Below are 17246 nucleotides of genomic sequence, written 5' to 3'. Positions count from 1 at the left end.
AAAAAAATTAAAGGAGCTTGGAATATAGCTCAATGATAGAACACTTGCCTAAAAATGCATGAGGTCCTGAGTTTGTACGTGGGAGAGAAAAGAAGTTAACCAAAATTGTGTACTCAAAGTTTTATCAGTTTAGAATCTCATAAAAATGAACAACTCATGAACGATTAATAGGATGAAGTCATCTATGTTACAAAATAGCAAGGACGGTTTATTTGTGGGATAGAGATAGTTATCTAAATGGAATTTAAGTTAAACTTTAGCAATAATAACTTTAAGGTCATTTTATGATTTTTTTTTTTTGAACTATTGATTAAACTCAGAGCCTCATGTATGGTACACATACGCACATCCCCAGTCTCCTTTAAGCTATTTAACAGAAAAGGAAGGAATGGCTGTTTTGAAATAGGAAATACTTTTGTTAATGAATTAAAAACACCCAAATGCTGGGGATGTGGCTCAAGTGGTAGCGTGCTCGCCTGGCATGCGTGAGGCACTGGGTTCAATCTTCAGCATCACATAAAAATAAAATAAAGATGTTGTGTTCACCTAAAACTAAAAAATAAATATAAAAAAAACCCCACTCAAATCCTTCTTGGGCATGAGAGAAGGAAACAATTAAGTGGCTTAATTCCTATAATTAACCATCACTCTTAACAATCCATCAGACTAATCTATTAGCTAATCCATATATTTGTAAAAGAAATAATATTTACATAAGCTAGAAATAAGCAAATCAGATTTCCTACCAAACTTTCATTCAAAGAAGAAGTAGACTGGGACTGTGATTTAGAGGAGTGCTAGCCTAGCATGCAGGAGGCCTTGGGTTCTATCCTCAGCATCCCCTTAAAAAGAAGAGGAGATGGAGGAGGAAGGGGAGAGGACAAAGAAGAATGAAGGCTTATGAAAGGTGGGATTGGGAGCAAATGTGGGAGACTTTGAATTCTAAGGAATTTCACATTCTCAGCTGGGAGATGCACGCACGCCTGTAATCCCAGCAACAAGGGAGGTTAAGGTAGGAAGATCTCAAGTTTGAGAACAGCCTCAGTAATCTAGCAAGGCCCTAAGTAACTTAGTGAGAACCTGTCTCAAAAAAAAAAAAATTTAAAAAGGTCTGAGGATGTAGCTCAGTGGTAGAACACTCCTGGAGTGTTACTCCCACCTGATACTCCGACCGCCCCCCCGCCCCCCCCCCAAAAAAAAATAAAATAAAATTCACATTCTCTCCTGGAAAGCAAAGCGCAATGAATGCTTTGCAGCATGGCAGCAATGTGAAGGCATTGTTTTGGAACCCAGGGCCTCACAGGTGCAAAGAGTGTGCTCTTCCACTGACTCACTTCCCCATCCCCAAGAAAGTTGGGAGCAACTCGGAGTTCATTTTTCTCCTTCCTGCAGTGCTGGAGATAGAACCAGAGCCTTGTTCTTGCTAGGCAATCGCTGTACCACTAAACTACAACCCCCAGCTCTCTCTTAGTTTGGGTTTTGTTTGTTTGTTATTGTCGGTAGTGGTGGGTGGGTGGTTTGGGGTTTGTTGTTGTTGTTGTTGTCTTCGTTGTTTTGTTTTGCTTTGCTTTGTTTTTGAAGGTGCCAGGGAATCTAACTTGGGGCCCAACACATGCCCAGCAAGTGCTGTGGCACTAAACTATACCCATAACCTGGGAACAACTCTCTGAGAAACCAGAACTAGTAACCTATGAGTATCTACTATGTGCCAGACACTGTACAGGCCTAGTGCATACTCTCTTTCTCATTTTCAGAGTCATTCTGCAAGGTGGTTATTGCTCCTGTTTTACAAATAAGGAAGAGACTCGGAAAGCATGTCTTTCACCAAAAGCCACACTATCAGTAAATCATGGGACTAAGATCCAAAGCAGATGTATTCAGCTCTGAAGTTGGCCATCTTTCATCTACCCATGAAGAAAGCACCTGCCTCAAGCCTGGAAGTGTAGTACCTCTTCAAAGGAGAATGGGGGTCAAGCCAGTGCTGTCTGGTATGAATAGGGATGTGGGGGACCAGGGGGTTGTACTGTCTTTCCAGAGGCAGTGGCACGATGCAGGGATCCTCTAGGGTTAGATGTTCCTCTCCCTCACCTCCACTTTACTAGCTGTCCCTTTACCTTTACTCTAAATCTTGAAAGGCTTGGTAAAGGAATGAAGAAGTAGGGCATAGGGTACACATAATCTGTGTAAGATGGGGATTCCAAAGGTGAGGTACTTGGCTCCCACCCTCAATGTGTCATTAAACATTTTTCCACTCTCACTTCCTTCTAACCTATTCAACTATCATTGCACTGGAAAATCTACCTGTCTAACCATGGCATTGCTGGTAAAAGCAGGAATGGGGGAGGTACACTCAAGGAAGTTGGAACAGGGAAGAGACCTGTAAGTACTAAACATGTTTTCTGGGTTCATAATATAGCTGGATTCAGAATATGTAAAGAATATCACTTTAGAAATTATCTAAGGAATGGAATTAAGATTAGTGACCATTTCTGGGTAAAATTGCCAAATCACATCTCTAGTGTTTTTCAAAATTTAATCTGTGTATGAACACCTAAGTATCTTACTATAGTAAAGATTCATATCTATTAAGTCTGGGGATGGGCCTGAGACTCTGCATTTTTTGTTTTTGTTTTCTTTGGGTTTTGTTGGTTGGTTGGTTTGGTGATGCTGGGGATGGAACCCAGGGCCTCACAGGTGCAAAGCATGTGCTCTGCCACTGACTCATTTCTCCATCCTTAAGACTCTGCATTTATTTCATTGTGTTGTTTTCTTCATTTGGGGGTGGGGGGATGGCACTGGGGATTGAACCCAGGGGAATTTTACCACTGAGCTACATTCCCAGCCCTCCTTTATTTTGAGACAGGATCTCACTAAGTTGCCCATACTAGGCTTGAACTTGCAATGCTGCTGGTCCAAGTCCTCCCTGTGCATAGTAAGGAGCCAGATTTCCGAAAAGGACAAATCTCTGTAAAACGATTTCAGAAGGTCTTGATGTAGAGCAAATGCAAAAAACTAAATAAAAGACATTCATAGAGACGATGTCCTTCAACATTAGTTGTTTAATCCAACAAATATTTATTGAGAACTTGCCAAATGCATGGCATATGTGATAGGGGGAAAAGAGACCTATTCTTGCAAATTTGTGCCAATTTTCAGAAGGTGGAGTTAAAGAATCATAATGTTCTGATACTAAGCAACCAAGTAAACTTGGCATGGGGAAGAGATGAGCCAGGGCTGACTCCTCAGCAGGAATTTCTGGAATTCTTCACATTTATGACCTCAGGCATAGAGTAGCCACTGCCTCTTCTCTGGGTTCCAGGTGAGTCTCAGCTGAGGTGAGCGTAACAGGACAGATACTTTGCCATAAAGGCACTCCTTTCTTCCCCCAAGGGATCCAGGTTTCCCTAGGCCCCAGACAACACAGAAGTGCCCATGGGGGCTGGCTCCCTCTGGCCTAGGAGGGTGACCAGCCAACATCCTTCCTTCTGGAGATACCCTCTCTGCACACCCAGGGTTCAACTTTCGTTCTCCTAACCACAAAAGGCCATCCATTATTCAACCCTGGGAAGTCATGAGGTTCTCTAAACCCTTCCCTCTGGCAGGGGCTGACCACTGGCACAGAGCAAGGGAGAAGAAGGATCTGCAGGTCTTGAGCGCAGCATGGGGCAAGCAGGGTATCTGGCCTAGAGCAGTTTGGGCTTGAGTCCTGATCTGCCATTTAGGGGAAGAAATGAATTTTGAGCAAGTGTTGTCATTAACAAATGGGACTGATAATACCACCCTAATGGTATCTTGTGAGAACAAAAATGAGATCATTTATGTAGACTGTCTAGAAGAGTGACTGGAGCACAATGGCATCCATGTTTATTCCTCTCCCTCCCTCCACCTGACCCCTCAGAATGGCTCAAAGAACTTCCCTGAGCTGGCCACTGCCTGCTTCCCTAGCCAGATCTGGCTGATCATTTAAACCCACTACTTAGTCACACTAGCTACCCAAATACCCATGTGATGCTGTGCTGCATGGTCTTTGCTCTGACATGTGCCTCCCTGTCCAATAATGCTGACCCTTCCTTCCCCCAGCCCAGCTGGCAAATTCGTACTTCTCTACTTCATCCCAATGCCTCTTCCATAAAACCTGCTCATTCTTCTTCCCAGCCTTACCATACCAGGTACTTACTTCTGTCCTGCACACAGGGATTGGCAACCTATAGTCATGGACTAGTCCAACGCCATCACCTGATTTTACAAAAGCCATATCAGAATGCAGCCAAATTAATTTATTTACATGTTGGCTAAGGCTGCTTTCATGTCAATGGTATATTAGCTTTCTGTTGCTCTGACAAAACACCTGAGATTAAACAATGGAAAAGTTTATTTTAGCTCATGGTTTCAGTCATTCTCACTTGGCCACATGCTTTTGGGCCTGTGATAACACAGTGGGAATGTGCAGCAGAGGCGGCTGTTCACTCATAGGGTCCCGGAAACAAATAAAAAGGGTGGTGAGGACCAGGGTCCCAATAACCCCTTAGGAGCATGCTACCAATGACCTCAGTTTCTTCTCCTGGGCTCCCCTGGTAAAGGTTGAACTATCTCCTAATGGTGCCACATGCCGGTTAACAAATCTGTAGAATATGGGCCTTGGGGGACATTTCAGATCCAAGCCATAACAGATGGCATAGTATGCAGTTATGACAGAGACTATATACCTGTAAAACCTGAACTATTTACCATCTGGCTCTTAACCAGAAAATTTGCCAACCATCACTCTATTATTTCCCCTCAAAAGACAGTTGGGTACTTAGGGGCAAGGAGTAAGGTGACTAGTCTCTGTTGCACACTGCCTGGCAAGTAGCAAGAATCCAATGAATAAGGAGTTACAAGACTACATAAATAATTAGGAGCACAGATATTCTTCCCCTAGCTGGAGTGAGGGCTCATGTAACTTGAATTTAGAGACATAGGATCTGTTTGAGATAAGGCTTTCTGGATCCCAGTAAGTACACCAGAATGAAATAGTGAAATAAAGCAGTTATCTGGGTCATGAAAAGCCCAACTGCATACAAGAGATTCACCTTTCTGCAAAATGCTCCTGAGGGTGGCACCTAGGACACCCGCCAAACTTCAGGAGAGTGGACAAGGGAAGAAAGTGGACAAGGGAACCTGGAAAAGTTGTGTGAACCTACTTCTATTTGGAGAAGAGTTATGTGGTCAGGTGTTGTAAAGAACATATTTTAAAAAATGACCAAATAAGTTTGTTATGGAATGATAATGACATCAAATTGGATGAGAGTTTTTATACCTATTTTTGTGGAGGGTAATAACTTAACGTTTCTTTAGATGGTCAAGATCTCTGACCCTGTAGCTGCAATGAACTTCATCTTGTTTGATTTCCTTGAAGCAGTAATGTTTGTTTCACATTGTTCTAGAGCGAGCCCTAGAATCTAGTCCTAGTTCTAACACTGACTGGTAGAACTAGGGGTCTAGAGAAGTGGAAAGGTACAATAGTAAGCTGGATCAGGTGAAAGCTTAGGTATCTTCTAGTTCTACAATTCTGCAAACCTGATTTCTTTTACTTTTGGCTTTGATAATATGATGTTTCCTCCTGTTCATGGGAATGAGGTACAAGGTTCTCAGGCCAGAGAGAAACTGCTATGTGTTTTCCTGAGGTGGCATTCCTTGTCAATTATTTGTCTTCCTGGTATCCATCTTGCTATAGTTTGAATCTTAAATATCCCCCAAAGACCCATGTACTAAAAATTTGGTCCCTGGGATGGTACTATTGGAAGGTGGTAGAACCTATAGTAGGTGGGGCCAATTGGGAGTTCTTTTAGATCATTTGGAGCATGCTCTCAAAGGAATTGGTGTTTCCTGGTCCCTTATGCTTTCTTCTTTGTTTCCTAGTTTGTGATATAAGCAGTTTTGTACACCATGCTCTCCTACCATGATGTACTGCTTAGCCACAGGCCTAAAGGAATGGATCCAACCAACTGGAAGGTCTAAAACTAAACCTTTTCTCTTTATAGGTTGATTCTCTCAGGTATTTTGCTATAATATTGAAAAGTTGAGTAATATACCTTTCCTGTGCCTTCTGAGAATGAACCCTGATCCTCAAATCATAACAGTAGCACATGACCCAGACTGGGCTGATCCTCAGGATATTTCAGTGGTCATAGGCTATAAAATTGGAGACTGGAGCTATACTGTATATGTCTCCATGGTGGAACACCAGACTGAGAGAGTAGCTGTCATGCAGAAAGAAGCAGAGAGATGGGGGAGAAAAGACTCAGGGTCTGCTACTCATTAGATCAGTTTACTGGTTTCTCATCCACTCTGCTCGAGGTAGCCCATGTGGCTTCCATCCCAGGCTTTTCCCAGCACGTCAGGCAGCTGCCCACTTACAACCTAGAGTACTGCCCTTTCAATATCCTCTCAGTTCTCTCTGGGAGAATCTTCACTGCAAGCTCAGATCTGTACCAGGTGGTGTTGCATTAAGGTGACACAGGTAGTCTCTGGGGTCAGGCTGGATTAAAGCCTGGTTCCATTTAGTAGCTGTATAACATTGGGCAAGTGACTTCCCCTCTCAGTGCCTATTTTCTCATCTGCAAAATGGGGATAGTCACAGCACCTATCTTATAAGAATGAATGTATTTGAAGTGCCTGTGCATAGAAAGTTCTTTGCCAGAAGTGGCTATTAATACTCTCTAAGGTAGGCCAGTCCTTCTTTGAATAAAACTATAAAAAACGCGTTTTCACTTCGAGTCAGGTCAAGGGAGCCAGCAGTGGGAAAATGTGTGAAATTTTGGCAACAGGAGTGGCAGCATCACTCTGTTGGTTCCTGCAAGAAGCAAGACCCCAGAGGAAGCCCTCCTACTCTGGATCATCTTGTGGGGATACAGGGGAGCCACACAGGATCATAGAACTGTATGTTTGCCAGTGACAGCCACTCCCGGGAACACAGCCTCCACCCATGGACCTGACACCTCTGGGAAATACAAGTGCAGTTCCTGGGTCCTTGAAATGTCCTCTCTTGTGGGGCGTGCCAGTGTGTGCTGATAGAGGGAGTCACAGTCCTTTGACGTCTCCTGTTGCAATTGAGGAAGTTTGGACCATTGATTGAAACGTTCTCCTTTCAGCACGGGAATGCAGCAACTTGAGCACATTAATAAACACTTGTCGTTCTTTTTTGGCCAACTTCTAGCCGGATAGAACAACTTCAGATATATTTTTGTTTATGGCTTTACCTTGAATCATTTATAGGAATTCAGTACTCAGGCCACCATTTCCTGTTTGGGGAGGCAGAAGTGCTTCAGGGAAATGGTGCAGTGTATCCTTTTAGCACTTTGTTCCCTGGACTGTCAATCCCCAGTACTGTTAACCCCCCCTAGTACAGCTGGATGACCTCAGAGTGACCCAAACAAAATCTAATTAGTCTGGGTTGCCAGTGGAGTATTCAGAGGTAGCTAAACTTTTTTCCCCTACTTTTCTGCTCCCTACCCTCATTTCTGGTCTGTTCTCTTAATAGGGAATGCTAGTTACTGTTATTTTAATTATCTATCTATCTATTTGTTTGTTTGTTTATTTTACATGGCTAGGGATTGAACCCAGGGTCTTGTGCATGCTAGGCAAAGGCCACATGCCCAACTAGGGAATAATAATTTGATGTATGCTTATATACCCATGTTACACAAATTATCATTTGATTCTTCAAAACCCCTCTGAAAATAGATTACATTCTCATTTTACAGATGAAGCTCTGAGAAGTTAGGTGGCTTGCTCAGTGGCCCTCAGCAAATGACCTCAGGCATGGTCTGACTTCTGGATCATGTCTCTATTAATAGAGGAAGTCAGAACCTTTGGGAAGATGTGTCCCAGAGGTGGGCCTGCTCCTCTCGCCGGCCTCCTCCTGCCTCTCTCAGCTGCAAAGCAGCTTCCCGCACCTGGCCCTGCAGCAGAAGGCAGGGCGGTTCTCCCAGTGGACATAACTTCCTCCTTTTCTGACATCCTGACAGCTATATGCCAGCCAGCAGGACCGGCCACCACCACTGCAGGGCTCCAGGTGCCTGCAGGGACAATTTTAAAGATTCTGACCATGGATGGCTTTTGGCATTTCTGGGGATGAAAATAGTGATCTATCCCAGGTCCCAAAGAGTAGAGCCTTCCCAAAGGCTCTAACTTTCTCTGTTAATAGAGACATGATCCAGAAGTCAGACCATGCCTGAGGTCATTTGCTGAGGGCCACTGAGGTAAAGTGCCACTGCAGCTGCAGCTTCCCGTCGTCAGTGCCCTCTCCACAACAGGAGGCTGTGGCCACTGAGGCCAATGGACCCTGTGGCTAGATGGGGGTTCCTGATTGGGGTGGGTGTGGGAGCAGAGAGATAGGGGCAGGAGGAGGACTCAAGGAAGGAGCCTTCTATTCCATCAGTGAGTGAAGTAAGCAAGAGGAAATACTATTCAAAGTCTCAAGAGCCCACTTGCCTGCTCTGCCTCAAGCATGTGAAGCTGTGGACAGCACAGAGGTGGCGTGAGCTCCAGGAAGCCACTTGGCCTGCAAATCTACCACAACAGAATCCCTTTAGGCCAACACACCATCAGTATTTCTAATGTGGTGTGGGCTCTGTGGGTAGCAAGACAGACAAAACCATAACAAACTCAATTATTGGAGTTGTCTCCTAGGAGAGGCCGATATTGGTCTTTCTATGTGTTCACTGATGGGTGACTAGCAGAAGTGGAGCTCCTTTGTAATATGGTGTCCCAGAAGGAGCCCAGATCTGATTTAGGTTGATCTTTTGGGTTTCCTTTATATCCTGGCAAGTCTTAAGTACTTGGCCATTAACAAGTTAGCTGACCTCTCCAAGCCTCTGTTTCCTGTTCTGTAGATTGGGTATGACACTGTTAAAGCTTGGATGCTGAATGCCCCCAAAGATGCATGTATTAAAGGTTTGATCCCTGGATTGTGCTATTGGGATTCCTGTGGACCTATAGGAAGTGAGACCGATTGGAAAGTTCTTAGGTCATTGAGGTCATACCCTTGAAGGGGATTGTGGGACCTCAACCCATCTTCTTTGCTCTTTGCTTCATTGATCATGAGGTCAGTGGTTTGCTCTGTCACATACTCCGGCTATAATGTGCTACTTTACCAGCAGCCCAAAGCCATGGAGCCACTCAGTCTTGGACTGGAACCTCCAAAACTGAGAGCTACAATAAACCTTTTTTTTTTAATTGTTGATGGACCTTTATTATATTTATTAATTTATTTATATGTGGTGCCTCACACTTGCTAAGCAAGCGCTCTACCACTGAGCCACAACCCCAGTCCTAAACCTTTTTTCTTTATAAGTTAGTTACCTTAGGTGCTTTGATATAGTTACAGAAAGTTGACCAATACAGACATGTTCTCTGTACCTCTCCCAGGATATGAGATGTGAAGAACAGATGCCATAGTGTATGTGAAAGAACCTTCTGAAAAACAAAGCACTATACAGTTTGTCATTAGCAACAACCACATGGAGTCTGTAAAGCATTCAATGTAGGAAGGTTTTTGCTTCTCTTTGTTGGAAGTCTCCTTCCTGTCTCTCTCTTCTCTCCAAATAGTAATTAAAACCAAGCCTTTATGAATGGGTCACAATCATATACTGAGCATTTAATAAAGGAAGACCTTACAATATCTTTTACAGCTCAGAAGCCTCTCTCAAGGGCCTGAGAGCTATTCTCAAGAGTGTAATCATCAAAAGAAAAGGAAACCTGTCTCCAAGACTTCCTGGGAGGGTAGAAAGCTCACTTTAATAATGACCAGCCCACAAACACAGCTGGCCCAGTCTCATTCCCACTAGCCAGTCCTTTGTACTTTTCACTTCTCTGACTTTGAGCCTTTGTGCTCTCCCTTAGTTATTTGCTTTTAGTTGACTTTAAACATCTCTAATTCTGGAAGTCACACAGCTTGAGCTCTATATTATTACTCTCCCACTACCTTTAATGTAGGTAAAACTGCTGATGTGTGGGGTTATGATGATCACTGTTGCCTTGGTTACCTTTCATGGACTTGAAGGCTGTTTTTGTTAAATGTACTGACTCTTCACTTGGACCTGTGCTGGTGTCTGATGGGTGGCCTTTTGATATCAGGGGACTGAAAACTCCACTCTCAGCTCAGGCTGATGCTGCCATTTTCTGAATACACATCCCAAGAAGATCCATAAACATTAATGACTCGTGTACGTATAGATCACTGATTACTTCACCTTCAATCACCTTTCCTCATTCCTTAAATTGCCCACCTTCCTTACCCCATAGGTATCCTCAAACCCTGTCCTTAGGGAGGTGGATTTGAGACTAGGGTCTTCCACCTCTAGGCTTGGCCACATTGCAAATATAGTCTCTCTTTTGCAAAACTCAACATTTCAGTAATCAGCATACCATAGGCCAGCAAAATTGGCTTGATTCAGTAATATCACCATCCTCTGGATGTCATAGTTGTGGTATAGTGACTTATAGGCCCACATCATCAAGAATTAGGAAAGATTTTCATCTTCCTTGATAAACCCAGATACCTTTCACTTCCCCTCAGTTGCATCCTTTTCCATCTTCATGGTACCCAGCAGCCTTCCAAGTTCTCCTCTTCCTGTTTCTTGAATCTCCACTGATCTTCAAAGTACCTCCCACCTAAACCCTGTCATGAAATCCTCTGCCAACATAAACTCATTGAGCCTTTACCACAGTGGCCATGAACATGCTAGAAACCTTGCCCTCCTAGTCTAACTCTAAGGCCCTATTGACACACTCCACTCAGAGCACTCACCTGCTCCCTTAGGTTCATATACTAATTCAGAGCAATCACCTTTCAAATCTTCAGCCATAGCTTCTATAATAACCACACAAGAGACACAAATACCTTTTTCTTTGGGGTAGCTGTTACGGCTCCTCTGACCTTAAGGGTCCGGAGGGAGAGAGAGAGAGAGAGAGAGCGCGCACACACCCACATACACACACACACACACACACACACACACACACACACACACAACGTGCTGACCCCTTTTATTGAGGAGAAGCTATTCAAATGAGGCAAGGGGTCAGGTTTCGGGGGGCTGAGTCTATCTTCATGATGTCCACTGTCAGCAGGTTGACTGACACCTGGGTAGGCCACACCCAAGGGCACAGTAAGAGAAGGGGACACACACACAAGGCACTTCCATGGAAGATTCTATCCTAAACAGGGCAAGGGGTTATATTACAAAGGAACAGGTGAGCATAGCTTCACCCATGGGGCTGTAGCAAGACACACCCATGCACGAGACACCGTCCCTCAAACCTAGGAAGGGTGGGGAAAGCTCTGCCACATTTCTGTGACTGAGCGCCTCAGCACCCAGCGGGGAAGTGTGACTCAGTCACGTGCAAGGTTGGTCTCCCACACATTTTTTAAGGATTGGCATGAAAGTGTTTTATAACTGATTTATCTTTTCACATTGCAAATGAGTTTCTATATCAGCCCCTGTTGCAGTTTGGATCTGGAATGTCTCCTAAAGCCTCATGTGTTGAAGGTTTGGCCCCCAGTTAGTAGACTATGGGCAGGTGGTGGAAACTTCGGGAGGTAGGCCCTACTAGGAAGAGGTGGGTCATGGGGGACATGCCCCAGAAGGGTATGTTGTCCCTAGACACTTTCTCTCTCTTGCTGTACTTCTGGGCTGCCATGAACTCAGCAACTCTGTTCTAATATGCCCCTCTGACCTGATATTCTTCCTCACCTCAGTCCCAAAACAATGAAGTCAACCAACCATGGACTGAAATCTCTGAAACTGTGAACCAAAATAAATCTTTTCTCCTTCACGTTACTTTTCTCAGATATTTTGTACCAATGATGAAAAGCTGACTAATATAGTCCCGACACTTTAGTGTGAGTGGGTCTTGTGATGGTCATACCAGGTAAATGCTGACAAAACATCTTTTCTACATTATAGTTTAGGTAAGATTATTCAGATCCACAAGAGTTCATTCAGTGCTCTGAGCTCTAGTGGCTCCCTTAATAATAATAATTCTCCTCCTCCTCTTCCTCCTCCTCCTCCATCTTCATGCTAGGGATCAAACCCAGTGCATCACACATGTTAGGCAAGCACTCTACAACTGAGCTATATCCCCAGCCCACTTTCCCTAATTCCTAATAAAAGCTGTGAACTGGCCACTCCTGCATACGTAGTGAGATAGATTAAAGAACATTTGACATGTCATCAATCCAGTCTGGACTAAGATCAGACAGGAAGCCCTGTGGCCCACAGATAAAAGAAGACTGGAAGGAAAAATGAGCTCAGGTTTTTTTGGATTAGGGCAAATCCTTCATAAGGGAAAAAGTACAATTTAGCTAGAATGAGGTTAAAAAAAAGCATCTCTACAAATCATGCATCACTTCCCTGGGGTGGAGGAGAGGAAGGCTATGGAAAGGACACAAGCTGTATTCACAGGGCAAAAATGCTTGACTCAGGAAGAAGGGCAGAGCAGGGAGTTCTGTGATGCCGCACAGGGAAGGTGGATCCAGTGTAAACAGTAATGTTCCTGTCACCCTGAACATGTGCAGTCCCCCAGCTGGTGACCAGAACTGATGCAAGAGCCGCCCCTGCATAAGTCACCACGGTCACTAGGACTCTGCCTTCCTCTGGAATGAGATGGGGATGATCTCATGGCTGAGGTGAGAAGGGCTTCGGAAATTCTCTCCATAATGCCTGTCCCAGACACAGCAGCCACATGTGACACTTTGGGGTCACCATGGAGTCATGTGTTTGGGTTATCTGTGTCCACTTTGGTTTTGGTCGTTGCTATTATCAATATTTAAAAGGAAGAAAGAGAAAGAAAGAGAGAGGGAGGGAGGGAAAGAAAAAGAAAAGGAAAGGAAAGAAAAGAAAAGACAAACCAGGAAGGAAACAAAGTACGCCACATCTCCACATTAGACTATAAGTTCTGGCGGCACTAAGCCTAGGGCCTAGGTAAGCAGAGGAAACCAGCATCTGACAGTGACTCAAGGTGATCACTTCTCAATTTCCTCAAATTTAAAATCAAGGATTAGGGCTGGGGGTGTAGCTTGGTAAAGCTCAGTGGTAGAGTGCTTGTCTACCATGCAAGAGGGCCTAGGCCAGCACCAAAACAAAAACAAAAATAACTTGGATTAGAATACTTGATTTTCCTAAACTTATTGACCACAAACACCTTTAAAGTTATGAGGTAATGATAGAAAACCTATAAATATTCATTAGATACAATATGCTTGGAAATAAGTAGATGGCAGTGAATGGTCCCATTGACCAATTTATCTCAGCAAAATAATTAAATTCTACATATAATCTGTATACATAAGTATGACACTATAGGTACAAATTTATAATATCAGAAATGGTGATAGTTTGCATTTTCAAGTAAATTTTTTAAATTAATAGACATTTTTTAATAGAGCAGTTTTAGGCTTACAAAAAAAAACCTTGAGGGACTGGGGCTATAGTTCCGTGGCAGCATGCTTTGTCCAGCATGTGTTCAATATTTAGCACCACATAAAAATTAAAAAAAAATAAAGGCATTCTGTCCATCTATAATTACAAATTTTTTTTAAAAAAAAATCTGAGAAGAAAGTAGAGTTCTCATGTACCCTGCTCTTTCCCTCCAACCTCATTACCTTGCATTGAGTGAGGTAATATTGCTTTTTGCATTTTTTAAAAATATTTTTTTAGTTGTTGATAGACATGATAACTTTATTTATTTGTTTTTTTATATGACGCTGAGGATGGAATCCAGTGCCTCATACATACTAGGCAAGTGCTCTAGGGATTGGGGCTGTAACTCAACCCCACAATCCCAGTCCCGGTAATATTTTTTTTTTTTAATATTATGAGTCCTGAATTTTTGTTCACATGTGACACTGATAATGCTTAAAAGACAGTTGGAAGTAATTTAAGAGGCAGAAGCTCTTTAAATTCTCTTTCAGCATTTTTGAGAAATGAGTAAGGGGCTTTCCCTTGCAAAGGGCTTTCCACCTGAGGATAGATATAGGAAAGGGACAAAGGTGAAAAAATTTTCTTTCTTTCTTCCTTCCTTCCTCCCTCCCACTCTCCCACCCGCCCTCTCTCTCAGCACTGGGGATAGAATCCAGAGTCTCATGAATTCTAGGCAAACACTCTACTACTGAGCTATACCTCCAGCCCCCCCCAAATGTTTATAAGACAATTTATTAAATAGGTGAAAGCATACATTTGTCTCAAAGCATTTTCTTTCCCATGGTGTCCTATTGAGTCAAATAACAATTCTATGAGTGTATTGCTCTGATCTGAAACACAAGGAAGTGAAAGTTAAGCACAAGGCAAGGAGACTTTCCCATAGTCATGCAATTAATGACTGAGCGAAAAAGAGCAAACTTCCTGATATGCAGCTCCAGTCTCTCTGGACCTCACAGCTCCACATGGGGGTTGTGTCCAGGTAGAGTGTTTCTTTACTGAGTCCTAGAAGATTGAAACCAGCTCAAATGAGACTTAGGACTAGGAAAAGGAAGTTCTGTTCTAGAGATTCAGGAAAACAACCTAAGAAACTTAATTCCATCCACCAAGGAATTGATGGAAGAAGAGATATGTTCAAGAAGAGTTTGATTAAATTTGTGTATAATTCCATAATAAGTTATTAAGGAAAATTCCTATCGTGGCAAGCTCTCATAGCCAACTGTGCCATTTTAGTGCTTTGTGGGGGAAGACCACTGGGCTGGACCCTCCAGAACCTGCCTAGACCCAGAATGGAGTCCGTAAGTCTCTTTATCAATAAAGCAATGGAAAAGTATCACTGAAGGAATGAAAAAATTCACCAATAATTACAGCACTTAATTTTCCAACACTTAATTTTCTCTTTAAAATCTTTATCCATATATCCATATAGGTCTTCCATTGTTTATATTACAGTTTGTATACAAATTTGTTTTCTATTTCTTGTGGGCAAGATAATTTTTCATTGATTTTATCTGTTTATATAATTATGTTATTAATCATCATAATGGCTACACAGTACTGCATACTGACATGTCGTTTTGTACTATTCCTCTATTTTTGGACATTGAAATTATTTTTGGTTTTCAGATCATCAAAACAATGTTTTGGACCTATCATTACCTTGTATGGGAATTTTAAAAATTGTATTTAATGGAGCTGAATAGTCAAAGGAATTACAGCTCTAAGAGGATAACCCAATTTTCAATATTTTAGAATAATTTTTTTCAAATTGTTGGAATAATTTCAAACTTACCAGAGAGTTACAAGAATAGTGCAAAGACCTTCCCTACAGCCTGGTGAACAATGTTTTGGGAGTGTGCTGGGGACTGAATCCAGGACCTCTCACTTGCTAGGCCAGCCCTCTACTGCCACATCCCCAGCCCCGTGGTGAGCACTTCTTAACAGGAATAACAATTCCTAAGTGCTCCTCCTATGCCTTCAGCTTGTCCTATTTGTAATTTCTCAGTGTATGTGTGTAATTCACACAACCGTACTGGCAGCGTATGTCTGGTCTAGATGAAGGCTACAGCAACAGTGATTTCAAATCCACTGTCACATTTATCCCATTCCTGAAAAACTAGATGACTTCCAAAATCAAAAACTCTTAGTTTAAGCAGAATTTCCATCTTTAGGTTCAGAACTACATTGTCATAAGCTCCCTGTCCACTTCTCTTTTCTCTTGGTTTCCGCAGACATCACATCATTTCTTAATCAGCCTTTTTGGGGTCTCAGTATGGTCTTTGTTCTGGTGCCCCATCCTGCCACCCACTGCTGTGTTAAGGGGTCCAAGAAGCCCCTGTTCTCGGCCCCCGCCGGTGACGCACACATTCTGCGGGGGTGGTGCCCCACTGCACAAAGTAGTGCCTGCCTGGGAAAGGCTCTGGGGAATTCTTCCTTCGGTTTCTCTGTGCCACTTTGTCTTGGTGTTATCTGGGCCTGGATTTTATTTCTTTTTCTTGAAAGCAAAGGGCTTTGATGCAAGTTTCCCAGGATGTGATGTCACCAAGATTTATTTTCATTTTTCTCCCCCCCAACCCTGCCCCGCTCCCTGCAGCGATTTCTTGATTAAAATCAAAGTGCCCATTGTCACCATATCAGCATCCCCACACCCACCTCCTCGAATTCTCAGGCTTCCCTGGAGCCTGCCAGAAGGAAAACAATCTTACTTATAATGGGAACACAAAAGCCCCAGTTTCTAGATCTACAGGTATTAGCTGGTCTGAATCATTGGGGTATATTTCAGCAAAGCACAGGGGTCACTCTGCCCCACAAACTCTCATCTCAGCTACACATCAATCAAGAATAATAGACGCCAATGCTTGAACCCCTCTCATGTACTTAATATGCATGTTGTCCCCTTCTAAGCCTCACATGACCTACTGATGAAAAGTTCCAGTGCAGCACAGTTAAAAAGCCTGACTGAGATCATATCCCTAATGACTGGTGCAGTCATGTTCAAAACTAAGACTTTCTCCTGTACTAGGCTACATCTCTTTGTTAGTCATCTGAAAAGGCATCAACCCATCAAACAGGTTGTCTTTCTCCAGGAGAATTTCCATTTGCTTGCAAATTCTAGAACACAAAGTCTTCTTTCAGCTGCCCAAGGGATGGACGGCTCCTGATGGAACTTCAGACTTGGTTGCAAAGGAGGTTTTAGGCAGAGCACCTGCTCAAAGCCCTGCCTTTATTCCACAGCCCTGCTCAGGGACTGCTGGAGCTGAAAACACTTCCAGACCAACTAGTCCTGATCCTTCACTTTACAAAGAAGTGAAATAATTCTCCAGAAAATTCTAGAGCTGGGGAGTGGTAGGGCAGAAACTCAAACCCAGGACCTAAGGAAGCCAGATTCCAGGCTGGGGCACTTTCCACTGCAGGTAAGTGGGAGAGGATTGCCCTGCTCTTTCACTTTTATTGCTGAGTTTCCCACCCTGGCGCTTCCTATGCCTTGAAACAACTGGTCCGTCTGTCCTTGAAACAGTAGTTATTGTTTGGATTCCAGAAGACACCCCCACTCTCAGCCCCCTGCTGGTGTGTTTGTTTAGAACTGTAAATACTTCTTGTTGGGACACAGGAGCTGAGAGCCTGATCTTGAGGGTTTCTTTTAGGCCTTTGAGACCAGGATTCTAAAGGAAGATGATTCTTAAGGTCCTGTCCAACTCCCAAATTCCTGTGATTCGATGACTTCAAGACTGTGAATAATCAGGCAGGCACCGAGCCAGGACTGACTGCTGCTTCCACAGCGAA

Source organism: Spermophilus citellus, assembly GCF_964194105.1.
Source record: "Spermophilus citellus genome assembly, chromosome: 16".
In the NCBI taxonomy this organism is placed as follows: domain Eukaryota; kingdom Metazoa; phylum Chordata; class Mammalia; order Rodentia; family Sciuridae; genus Spermophilus; species Spermophilus citellus.
The sequence above is the reverse complement of the archived record's forward strand: the minus strand, read 5'-3'. Positions refer to the sequence as shown.